Genomic DNA, 14,089 nt, shown 5'->3' on the forward strand with positions numbered 1-14,089 from the left:
TTTTTTCCGTATTTGTTAGGCTATTTCCTTCGGGAATGTCTCCTCGTAATTCGTGTTGACTGATGATTGAATTTGGTTCCGTATACTGCGGTCTGTTGTCCCTCCCCCTTTGTCGTTCATCCTGCGTTGTCCTAAAAAATGGTTCTGTACGTTTTGTCCTATGTATGTAGTACCATTATCATTTACAAAATTTTGTTGTCTTCTATGTGGTTCAGGATTTCTTCGTAATCTCAAATTATAGTTATTCTGATTCGCATTTGTTGTTTGTTTAGAATAACGGTTTTGATTTTGATGACACTTTGGTTTATTCCGGGGCTGGATATTTGTGTGCGGAGTATGTGATACATGTACTACTGCTTGATTTGTTAAGTTATCATCGGTATTGTGTGAAGTTCCGGGATAATTTCTTTGTACTTTCCTTTCTTTACGTGGAAAGGTTTTCTTTTTATATGCGTTATCAACCTGTGTGTTTTCTTCAGTAACGAATAAATCACCAAAATGGTCTTCGTATTCTTCAAGCCATAGCTGTTTCCTTTCCCAGATTTGTACAGATTTAATTTCTTCTTTTTCACAATCAGATCTCCATAAATTGTTAATACTTTCTGTGATTTCGGCGTTAAATTTTGCAACAAAAGTTTCAAACATTTCTTCATCTATTTTTTTGTAGTTATGTTCATATCTGTTAGCTTTATTTTTCAAAAGTTTAATTTCAACCTCAAAATTACGAATGGCATTCTCGCGGCGAATATTAATGTCATCAGTGTGTTCTCCGGGAATGGTTTTTGGTCTTAACTTTCTTGGAATTACTGGCATTTCTTTTCCCAACCATGTTTCGTAAATAATTACAGTATTTTGACTTTTAAGAAAGTTTCAGAAATTTTGTTTTCTCTCATTTAATTTTCGTTTCCATAATGAGATAATGGATTTTCTAACATTGTTAATATCTTGTGAAGAATTAATCAAAAGTTCTTGTGAGTTGACGGCTTGCTGCTCATCCACAATATTGAAAGATATTTTCAGTTCTCGTTTAAGAGTTTCAATGATTTTAGTTTCATCAATTTTTTGAGTCTTTGAAATATTTATCAGCTCTCTTAAATCTTCATGAATTAATATCAACTTACTTGATAATTCTTTAAATGCTGTAGTCTCCATATTAATAATGATCCTCAATTGTTCGAATCCCGAATATTATCATGCCAATACATACGTAAGTAGATAAGAAAAAGTTAAGTAAAGTCCGTATGCTGGTAACATATAAGAAAATTATTAAAAGATAAAAACGGTTTCAATGCATCACTTTTTTACTAGTACTTTCACTGCTTCCGCAGATCTTCAGGTAATGTGACTTGTATATAAATAAAACAATTGATTGACGTTAACAATAGTATGACGTTAACAAATACAAGGGAGACTACTAATGTCATTTTAAGACTTTAAAATGTTACGTTAAAATTAGAATATCATTTATCATTTAATCCCGGGTTGAGAATGTTTATGAATAATTCTTCCTTCTTCCTCCGGAGAAAATCATTTTGACGATTGACCATATACAATGGAAATATTTTAAATCGTCCATTAGAACAACGATGGAAATGGTCGTTTGCCGTGATGAGTGTTAAATCTTCATGGTTGGTTTGCTGTCTATGTAAAGTCATTCTAGTCCGCAGTTCATTTTTTGTCTCTCCAACATAGAATTCCTCACAATTTGAACATATGAGAGAATAGATGACGTTTGAACTTTTACAAGACATATTTTGCCTCACAGTAAAATGCCTTCCATTTTTGAAATAAATTGAACTTTCTTCTATTAAATTTGGACAAGTCATACATCGTTTATCGGTACATTTTTTTACAATTGGCACAGTTTCATTAAAGTCAAATTTTGAAGATGTTAAATATCGTTTCAGACTTTTCGACTGTCTTTTGCTGTTGATAATCTTCTTTTTCTGTAAGACCTTGTCCATTCTTTCACTTTTGTGTAAATTTGTTTCAATTTGTCGCATGAAACTAAAAATGTCATAATCTCGCGGATTATAAGTTGTGACAAACGGAATAATTTTGTTTAAATTGTTCGATGATTCCTCGGTAGTTTCGGATCGCCGTGATTCTGTAACAATTGGTCCTTTTGTCAGTGCCTTTTGAATTCCATAATTTATTACTTGTTCCGGGTAGTGTTGCTTCTTTAAATACGCTTTTAATTCTTCCAGTCTTTTATTGCGTAATATGTCTGTACTTGTAATAGTGATTATTCTTGACGCTAGATTAAAAGGTATATTTAATTTAACATGTTTTGGATGGTTTGAGTAAAAATTTAAATACATATGTGTATCAGTGTCTTTAGAGAAGATATCTGTGACAATTTCATTGTCTTCCGTTATAATAACCAAAATATCCAAAAACGGCATTTCCCTGACATTTCTGTTAATAGTGAAATGAATATATGGATTTAAAGAATTTAAATCAGAATGAAAATCTGAGACAGATATATCCGAATTCCAAATTATAAAACAGTCGTCAAGAAATCGTTTCCACTTTTGACGTATGTAAATGGCAAATTCATTTCCGTACTTGTGACTCATTTTTTCGTATAATAATTGTTCCAAATATCCAAGTACCAAAGTGGCATATGAAGGCGCCATTTTAGTACCCATAGCTGTTCCTTTTTTCTGATGATAGTATGTTCCGTTAAAGTAAAAAATATTTCTTTCTAGTATAAGTTTCAAAGATGCAAGGATAAATTCTTTTGTTAATCTGTTTTCAATGACGTTTTCCGTATTTTCTAACCAATACTTTACGGCTGTAATTCCTAAGTCATGAGGAATATTTGTGTATAGGCTGACAATATCAAAAGTAATGAGTTCTGATTCGGGTTTACAGTTTTAGGTAGATGATTTAAAAATTCCAAATCGTCTCGTATAAAACTTGGAACTTCACGACATAAAGGTTTAAGCACAATGTCTATAAAATGGCTTAAATTCTGTGTAACACTGTTGGGTCCACCCACAATTGGTCGAAATTTTAAATCATTTGGTGTTAAAAGTTCGATGTATTTACTGTTTTGTTCTGATATCGCATTTGAAATTTCCTCACTTTTGTGAATTTTTGGTAAACCATAGAAATAGCTTTCTGAAAATTTAGAATTTGAAATGTAATCTATCTCTTCTTTAAACAATTCCGTTTCATGTTTCTTTAGTAATTTCTTAATCATTGTACTTGTTTGTCGGTCCAATTTTTTATCTGTCACCTCATAAGACATTTCATCTTGTAACATATTTAAAATACTATCTCTGTAGTACTCACGGTCCATGATTACAACTGCATTACCTTTATCCGCTTCTTTTATTATTATTGATTTATCTGATTTTAAATTTTTTAAAGCTGTTTTCTCCTCTCGGGTTAAATTGTCCTTGACATTTTTATTGCTTGTAAGTGAATTTGTTTTTAATGTTTTAATAGTTTCTTCTAAATCTTTATCGTTTGTTGGTCTTGGAATCCAGTCTGATTTATTTCTTACCAGTGGTTTATTTTCTTCTTCTTCGTTTTCTTCATTATCATTACAAAAAATATAATTTATCCTCAATCTTCTGCCAAATTCATCAATGTCGGCTCCAAGTTGTGTTTTATCCTCATTAGGTGTTGGTGTAAATTTTAATCCTCTTTTTAAAAGATTTATTTCCCTTAATTGTAATTTTCTATGCGACAAGTTTATGATTCTAGGGTGAATTTTTTCCGTGTTTGTTAGGCTATTTCCTTCGGGAATGTCTCCTCGTAATTCGTGTTGACTGATGATTGAATTTGGTTCCGTATACTGCGGTCTGTTGTCCCTCCCCCTTTGTCGTTCATCCTGCGTTGTCCTAAAAAATGGTTCTGTACGTTTTGTCCTATGTATGTAGTACCATTATCATTTACAAAATTTTGTTGTCTTCTATGTGGTTCAGGATTTCTTCGTAATCTCAAATTATAGTTATTCTGATTCGCATTTGTTGTTTGTTTAGAATAACGGTTTTGATTTTGATGACACTTTGGTTTATTCCGGGGCTGGATATTTGTGTGCGGAGTATGTGATACATGTACTACTGCTTGATTTGTTAAGTTATCATCTGTATTGTGTGAAGTTCCGGGATAATTTCTTTGTACTTTCCTTTCTTTACGTGGAAAGGTTTTCTTTTTATATGCGTTATCAACCTGTGTGTTTTCTTCAGTAACGAATAAATCACCAAAATGGTCTTCGTATTCTTCAAGCCATAGCTGTTTCCTTTCCCAGATTTGTACAGATTTAATTTCTTCTTTTTCACAATCAGATCTCCATAAATTGTTAATACTTTCTGTGATTTCGGCGTTAAATTTTGCAACAAAAGTTTCGAACATTTCTTCATCTATTTTTTTGTAGTTATGTTCATATCTGTTAGCTTTATTTTTCAAAAGTTTAATTTCAACCTCAAAATTACGAATGGCATTCTCGCGGCGAATATTAATGTCATCAGTGTGTTCTCCGGGAATGGTTTTTGGTCTTAACTTTCTTGGAATTACTGGCATTTCTTTTCCCAACCATGTTTCGTAAATAATTACAGTATTTTGACTTTTAAGAAAGTTCCAGAAATTTTGTTTTCTCTCATTTAATTTTCGTTTCCATAATGAGATAATGGATTTTCTAACATTGTTAATATCTTGTGAAGAATTAATCAAAAGTTCTTGTGAGTTGACGGCTTGCTGCTCATCCACAATATTGAAAGATATTTTCAGTTCTCGTTTAAGAGTTTCAATGATTTTAGTTTCATCAATTTTTTGAGTCTTTGAAATATTTATCAGCTCTCTTAAATCTTCATGAATTAATATCAACTTACTTGATAATTCTTTAAATGCTGTAGTCTCCATATTAAGATCCTCAATTGTTCGAATCCCGAATATTATCATGCCAATACATACGTAAGTAGATAAGAAAAAGTTAAGTAAAGTCCGTATGCTGGTAACATATAAGAAAATTATTAAAAGATAAAAACGGTTTCAATGCATCACTTTTTTACTAGTACTTTCACTGCTTCCGCAGATCTTCAGGTAATGTGACTTGTATATAAATAAAACAATTGATTGACGTTAAGAGCCAATCCGCCAGAAAACCATGCAATATTCAGAAAATCGTCCAAATCGACAATCACAACTTGACAAATCCTTCACATAAAATAAAAAAGAATGGCTACTTAATTTTCGCCAGAATCATATCTATTTTTAGTAACAGCCTCATTTGCATAATTATGTAAATTCATTCGAAAACCAAGGAAAAATCCAACTTTTAATGCCTTTTAAGAACTACCCAGAAGCATATTAAATGGGGGAGTTGAGTTTTTAGAGTAATGTCAGCTGGAACCCATTCATTTTACTATGTTCTGGTCAATACAAATGAAAATTTAAACTATTTGGCACATTGCCAGGAGCACGGACGCAAAGGCTAGATTTTTCATACATGAATTTACATGACTTTTACTTGCTTCTAACTTGCAAGACCCATTCCATATATGTTTGCAACTTATATTAGTTTTAATTATGGTGTATTTTTTATAATAGATTAAAATATTAAGCTTGGCAAATGACTATTACATGTTAATTTTTGCCTTGGAAGAATGGTGATTTTAGTCCCAAATTGGCACATTTTGATTTTGATTTTAATTTAATTCTAAATACAATTGTAATAAAATAGCTAATAAAATCATTTAAAAAAGTAAAATAAATGTGTCTAAAAATTTAAATAAGACGTTTTTGTACTGCAAGTGCAAAAATCAATAAATTGGCTGAAACCAGGGAGTACATCTTTTATGCTCTTCCATTGACTTATCTCCCTTGGGCAACATGTCAGCTCCCAGTGATGGACTTGGCAGACAAAGTTTACAGCGAAGTTTGCAACTTTAATAATCTAGGAGGACTATTTGGGCTATCCCAGCATTATGCATCTATATATTACAAACTATTTAAGATATCTGAATGCACTAAAGAACAAAAGAATAATTACTGCCAATGCAAGAATCTGCCAATCATGACAATAATTTACCAGACAATAATCATAACTTAGTGAATAAACATGATGCAAACTATGGTGTAGAATTTCCAACAGGAGTCCTTGTTTTATATAAGACGAGGAGTGGTTTATTTTCCTATGGTTGTTATATCATCTCGTCTTAGACATGTTAGAATATGCTTGAAGTACAGGGATTTTTATGGAATTCATTGACATCATAGTCAAGCAAGATGTCAACATCCCGTCCAACCGTCTTCCAGCAAAGCCAATTTGAAAGCTGACCAAGGATCTTCATCATTTCCTGACAGGGTGTATACAGGACGAGTCATTCCACTAGGATCAGGTACATTGTACAACTCTTAACAATCAATTTTCATAAGTAGTAGTACAACTTCTTAACAATCAATTTTTATTAGTTCTTTATACATGTATAAAGGCTGTTTAAGGGGATCTCATTGGGGGGTGTGGGGTTCTGATCCCGGAACACCACTTATTGTTTTGTTAGATTCCAGTATCCCGCTTATACTATGAACTTAAGGGAGCTTCCATTTGATTTTTATGGGGGGGGGGGGGGGGGGGGGCTAGGATGAAAATTTTTGTCCTGTATTTTTTTTTAGCTGTAATTTCTGTGCTGCCTTTTTATTTTTCACTCTGTTTGGTCCTGCCTTCCTTTTTTTTTTAGTTAATCTTGATTTTTTTTACCTAAATTGTCGTCCTGACTTATTTTTTTGCAAGTGTCTCATCCTGCCTTTTTTTTTTTACTCAAAACTCCTGTCCTGCCTATTTTTTTCAAATTTCATCCTAGCCCCCTAATGAGACCCACTATATAGTCAATCTGAAATTAGGGGACCAACATTTGATACAATAGCCAGATGAAAAAAGAACGGAGGGAGTTGAAAGGGCATGTGAATATTCTTTTACACCTGACCTGTTCTAGGACATCTTATCTATTTCCCATAGCCAAGTGCAAACAAATAATATACTGTAAATTGAGAAATTATTGTAATGTTTTTATTATAGCTAGAATGTGAAAGGGTAATCATGTAAAACATTTTTTTTTTGTAATTGCAATTTAATTAAAACTCACATTTTGAGTATTTTTTATATGAATCAAACAGGATATTTCTGATTATCTCAAAATGTAAATCACATTTCAGTCTTGAATTATAAAATCGCATTAATAAACCCATGCAACAGTTATATATTAAATGTATATATGGCGTGAGTCTTGGGACCATTTAATTACCAAAAAGAAAGGGGGAGGATTAGAATGGTCAAAATATCCTTGTCAGCTAAGGACAGAATTTAAATTGTTAAGCTATTAACAAGGGTACAATATACATCATGTACATGTATATTAATTTTTTGCTTAAAAAAACAATTTATAGACCATAAGCATGATAAGCATGATAGTAATCAAAATTTATTTCAACATGTTCAACATTAAGCAGGACAATATGTTTTTATTCTCTTACCCTAAGTTTAATTTTAAGTTTTTAATGGAAGTTGTACATGTTCAGGTCTTTGTTTATTAAAAAAGCTTCTACCTGGTGGTAAAGCCTCATTCCAAAACATGTTTTACATACAACATTCTGTACATGAAACACTAGATAACTTTATCTAAAGAATAATCTTGTTTAATGATCTATTATACAATGTTAATGAATGTAGGCCATGGCGACTAAAATATCAAAAGCATTGCAAACTTTTATAAAGTTCAATTTTGGGACCTTACATGTACATTGATGTACATGTATGTATAAATGTATGAATTATATTTATAGAGCCCTTTTTAAAAGAAACAAAAAAAACATGCACAGTGATGCTACACTACCCTACAATTCCTGTGATACAAAATTGAAGAATTATTTTATAGTTTAACACTTTTCATTTGTAGGACTATTATCATGATAATAGATGCAGGCAATGCTGATGATTTTTGTGAATGTGACAATAGCCAGGTCAAACTAAATACATGTAAAGAACAAGATACTGATAAGATATTATTAACCTATATATTAATTTAACTGTTTGGAAAATATGGTTATAATGACATACAAAGTATATACGTCATCACCTTTATAATAATTATACATCAGTTTTATTGAACAGGTCTTTGTTAACTTGGTTTTCCCATTGAAAAATCACTTTTATACTAATTCAATTTGTAGTAGGAATACATGTAGTACATTCGTACATATATAGGGCGGTCCTATGTTTTGCATTCAACAACTATTACATTTTCAAGATGGCCACTAAGGATGGCAAAAAAAAAGTCGTCATCTTTATTTCCTGTCAGTGGTAAACATGTAAATGAAAAATATGAAAAAAAGTGGTATGATTGCCAATTAGAATAAATGACATACAACTTATATGTAAGCTATAGGTCTTCATATGCCATATGTCCTTCAACAATGCACAAGACCAATACTGCATATCTATTCAGCCATAAAAGGCCAAAAAATTGGAAAATGAAAAAATATGAAAGCTAACAGCCTGATCTATATGTACATGTATGTTTTGTGATTTTCCGATCTAGACTCACAACTAACTGAACTTTACAGCAGTCAACATCAGATTGGAAGACTGATAATGCTTCTGACAGAAACAATTTCAACCAACCAAACAAGTAACAGAAACTTTGCATCTTTAAAACACTACTTACATCTTCCATGGGATGATGTTCCAAAAAATAACAGTTCATCATTAATGAAGATTTTTATGTTATGGATTTTCTTTTAAAGAAAGTTAATGTACACTTGTTTTTATAGTAAAACCTTGCTGTTCAGGTATCAAAAAAATATTTAACTTTATTGAAATTTGAAGATTCATATGACTTGTTTTAATTTTGTTATTTCTCAGGATGTCATGTAGAGGTACAGTCATGACAGTAATCTAAACAGCTATTCAATTTCATTCAAAATTCTTTGAAAATTTGGCACTAGTAAATATAAACTGAAGTAATTTGTTTTTCGTCTAGTTATGGGATTTTTATGGCCAGTAACAAAGTAGTCGGTGCCTTAAGTTTTACCCTTGTACTAAAATACCGATTTTCCGTAATTCCATAATTCAGTCATTCCGAAACAAACCATTATACAGTGTTTTTTTCTAAACGCCATAGATATTGGCCTGATTTTTGGTATGTAAGTTGACTATGATGAGTTACAGATCAAGTATAAGTTTTGTTCCACTCCCCTAATTTCTGTTGAAATTACCCGCTATGGACTTTGATAAATTGTTGAAAAGCACAGTTATATGCACTTTTTTCCTAAAAGCTTTCAGATATTGGGCTGATTTTTGGTATGTGAGTTACAGATCAAGTTAAAGTTTCGTCATGCTACCCTAATATTTGCTGTAATTTCGGGCTTTGGACTTTGAAAAATTTTGGAAAATCAAAGTTATATGGACCTTTCTTCTATTAAAATGCTTTCAGATATTGGGCTGATTTTTGATATGTGAGCTAACCATGATGAGTTACATATCAAGTTTAAGTTTTGTTCCGCTGTGTAATTTTTTTCCAGAATTAAGGGTTTTAAACTTTGAAAATTGTTCAAAATTCACATTTATATGGACATTTTTGTATATGCCTCCAGATTTAGAGCTGATTTTTTTATATGTGAGACAACCATCATGTTTGTATCCACATGTGTTATTGAAATTGCAGATTTTCAAATTTTTGAGACGTAGCCTTTCGTGTTGCTTTCACACATCTAGTTTAAGATACATTTATGATTATCATTTTTGTATTGACTACATTACAGTAGATGCATTTATGATTTTCATGTTTTTATTGACCACATTGCAGCAACGTAGATATATAGGTACCTGGCAAATATTACCTTGTTAGCATACTAGGCTCAAAGGGCCATAAAAAAGGCCATCTCTTAGTGTCTGTTAAAATCATCTCTTTATTGCAACTGTTTACAGTTTTCTCTTTTAAACCATTATTTTAAAAACTTTAGAAGAAGTATCATACATGTTCTTCCCTCGCCGGGATTCGACCAATGCTACTGTGATATCGTGACACCAAATCGCCTGCACTGCAGCATATATATATATTGTAAAACTATCAAAATGTCAAGATCTTTTACTACCCAAAATTTTTCTGTAAAATTGGGACGTAACATCTATGAGCTATTGTCCCTGAAGTGTGTAAAGGAGTAGGTCCGGTAAGACCCCTTTTTGGCCCCAAAATATAACAGTTTTACAAAATTGTTAAAATGTAAACTTTAAGTTATTTATTGGATAGTTGAATGCTTCTGCTACATAAAAATGGGCTGTTTTTGACAATACAATTGACATATATCGGGTTGTAGCACCATTAAGTCATGCTAAATTACTGAAATCTTCAATATTCTATCATTTTAGTTAAATTTTAGACGGTTTCTGTGTTAAACGAAAGTGGCCACATTCGTGTTCATTCTTAATATTGATATGTAAGTTGTATTTTATGATAATACATAACATATATAAAGGTTGTGGATGAACACAGATGCGACCACTTTCATTTTTGACAAAACCATCTAAAAAGTGACGTTTTTTGGCATATTTGAGAGATTTTGCATATTTGAGCATGAATCTGATTGTCTTAAATGACTAAATCAGTTAAAATCTTTCACATTTACTAATTGAATCAAGTGAAATAGACACTTAAGTGTTTAAAAAGTGGTCAAAATCTTTCGTCAGATGAAACTGAAATTTGAGGCCAAAATGAGTCCTTACCGGACCTTCTCCTTTACAAATTTTCAGAGTTTTGTGCTAATATCTGACAGCTATATCAATATGATATAAGAAAATATTGCAAAAGTGGTCAGAAAAACTTATTTTTACAGTCTGAACTTATTCTGAATTGTTTTAAATTTATTGCTAATGAATTATGTGTTTTTTATCGTTTTGAGGTGCACAATTTGTCAATTCAAGCTATTTCAGCTCCTGGGAGCCTCTAGATTTGTAATGAATAATTTGTATTTGTATATGATTTTTTTCTTAATGTATTAAATGAAACATTAATTAATCTTTTCCTTTTGTTGTTATACTTATTTATAAATCCAGATCTTATAATATGTCAGATTTTAAAAATTAGACGGCAAAATTGAGAAAATTTGAATATGCAGGCTACCCCATTTTGTTGTGGCATATACTAGACACCAACATTATTTGCCGAGCTTTATATTTTTTTTGATTGAGTATATATAGTTATACTTTGCAAGTAGATATGTTGTTTTACAATAATAAACGGGTCTTGGAGTATTTTGGCTCTTAAAGATGACCAAAATCAGCCATTTTGGACTTGAAGCTAAATAGAACATATTGAAATGGTTAGATTATACATACACTTTATAGACAGGATTGTTATTTCTATGCATTCTTACACTTAAAGTAATGTATTACTAGGAACAACTATCAAAAAGTTATAAATATTGCCATGTTTTTTTATTTAAACCATCAAAATATGCCAAAAAAGGCTTATTTTTGACGTTTTCGAGCAATTTCAGCTGTTTAAAGATGGCGCCTAAAAAAAATCAAGATCGGTTCAAAATTTCCAAAAAAAATTTTGTGTGGTTAATTACATCAATAAGGTGCACCAATGTGCCAAGTATGAACTCATTTGGCAAAATTGGCATTCGGACGGTTTTGCATGGTTTTCTGGCAGATTGGCTCTTAACAATAGTATGACGTTAACAAATACAAGGGAGACTACTAATGTCATTTTAAGACTTTAAAATGTTACGTTAAAATTAGAATATCATTTATCATTTAATCCCGGGTTGAGAATGTTTATGAATAATTCTTCCTTCTTCCTCCGGAGAAAATCATTTTGACGATTGACCATATACAATGGAAATATTTTAAATCGTCAGTACTGGAGAATAACAACTTCTCTTTCAATGAAAAACTCTATCTCCAGATAGACGGTACTAGTATGGGCACAAAAATGGCCCCGTCATATGCCAACATATTTATGGGCCAACTTGAAAAACGCCTCTTGGCTAGTGCTCCATATCAGCCCTTATCATGGTTCCGATTCATTGACGATATTGATTTCAAATGGACAGATTCACAAGAACATCATAATGAATTTCTAGAACACTGCAACTCTTTCCACCATTCAATAAAATTTACATATGAATCATCTATGGAGAAAATAAACTTCCTCGATACTACGAGTTACATCAAGAACGGAACCATTATAACGGACCTTCATACCAAACAAACGGACAAACATCAATTCCTTTCTCCTAAAAGTTGCCATCCTAAACACTGCTCCCGTGGTATCCCATTCAGCCAGGCATTGCGAATCAAGAGAATATGCTCTACTGAAAATACGAAAAATGTTAGACTTGGACAACTTCGTAAACATCTAGTTGTTCGAGGATACAATAACAACATTATTGATAGCGCTTTCGAAAGAGCAAACAAAACTAGTCGCCAAGAACTTCTTGAGTACAAAGATAAGAATAATGCAGCTAACAGAACACCCCTTGTACTCACTTACCATCCTGATTTTAAAAATGTGTCATCCATTGTTCAGAAGCATTGGAAAATTATAGAAAATGATTTAAATCTAAAAAAAGTATTTTCTTCACCACCAGTCATGGCCTTCAGAAGACCTAAAAACATCCGTGACAAATTAGTGACATCTGTATTAACCAAGCAGCCTAATCCATCGCCCGGTTGCTACAAACAATGTGGTCGAAGGAATTGTTTGTGTTGTAAAGCTGCCAATACAAGCAGTTCTTTCATCAGCTCCGTTACTAAACAAAATTATACCATCTACTCTAATTCCAACTGTAAAACGGAGAACTCAATTTATATATTAACATGTGACACTTGTGGCATTCAGTATGTGGGAGAAACAATGGACAAATTTAATATTCGGCTCAATAACCATCGTTCATCGTACAAAACCAACAAAAACTGTCCTCTCACAAGACATCTTCGTTCAACGAAACATCCTTTTGATAATGTCACTTTCCAAATTATAGAAGTCAACACCGAATGGGACACCACGGCGAGAAGGAGAAGAGAAAACTTTTGGATCCACCAACTCCACACTTTAGAACCTGATGGTCTTAACGAAAAAGACGAAAAAAGATACAGGAAAGATAAAGAATAATTTAAAACAAAGCATCGTCCTTTTTATCCCGTAATATTGGCCAATGGACGTTGCTAACTTCAACTACCAATTATGTATTTTTAAGGTAGCTAAATCCAAGTGCAACATGTACATTGAGCTGCAAAATTTTCTTATTTTCAAAGCAGCTAAATGCAAGAGGTCATATACATTGAGCTGCAAAATTTTCTTATTTTGAAGGCAGTTCAGTGCAACACAGACGTTGAGCTGCAAAAGTTTCTTATCATCTACATCCGATTTCACCTGGATAGATGCACGCTTGATAAAGCTAGTTGGTCTAGCGAAATATTGCGTTTATTTTCATCATTTTGTAAATATTTTAAACATTCTTATATTTACATACTAAATAGTGTGTTAAAATTACATTGTTAGGCAATCTATATATATATATATATATATATCTAATGTAATTAAAATCATATTAAACAGAAATATAAAACAAATTGAAAACAGAACCGTGTTAGATCAAGGATGTCAATGATAATAGTAACAGACTATTTCACTAGACCTATATATATATATATATATCTAATGTAATTAAAATCATATTAAACAGAAATATAAAACAAATTGAAAACAGAACCGTGTTAGATCAAGGAAGACATGTCAATGATAATAGTAACTGACATACATTAATCAATTAAAGACAGAAACCTTATCGGTGCGTTTAACGGACTGACGGACGGACGGACGCCGAATGAAAATTATAAATAACACATTTCACGATTGGTAATAATATCTACTAGATAGATAGATGGTATTAATAGGCATATATAATTGGTGATTGCAAGGACAATGAACTTAAAATCCGCGAGTTTGAAAATTATTTTGCATAAGTGAAAACAAAGTATTAACAAACGTGTTCTCGATGAACATCGATAACGAAACTTTCGTCCAATCAGAGAATAAATCTGAGTTTCAACACCCACACTGTTACCATGATA

This window comes from Mytilus galloprovincialis, chromosome 2 (genome assembly GCF_965363235.1).
Source record: "Mytilus galloprovincialis chromosome 2, xbMytGall1.hap1.1, whole genome shotgun sequence".
Taxonomy (NCBI): Eukaryota; Metazoa; Mollusca; class Bivalvia; order Mytilida; family Mytilidae; genus Mytilus; species Mytilus galloprovincialis.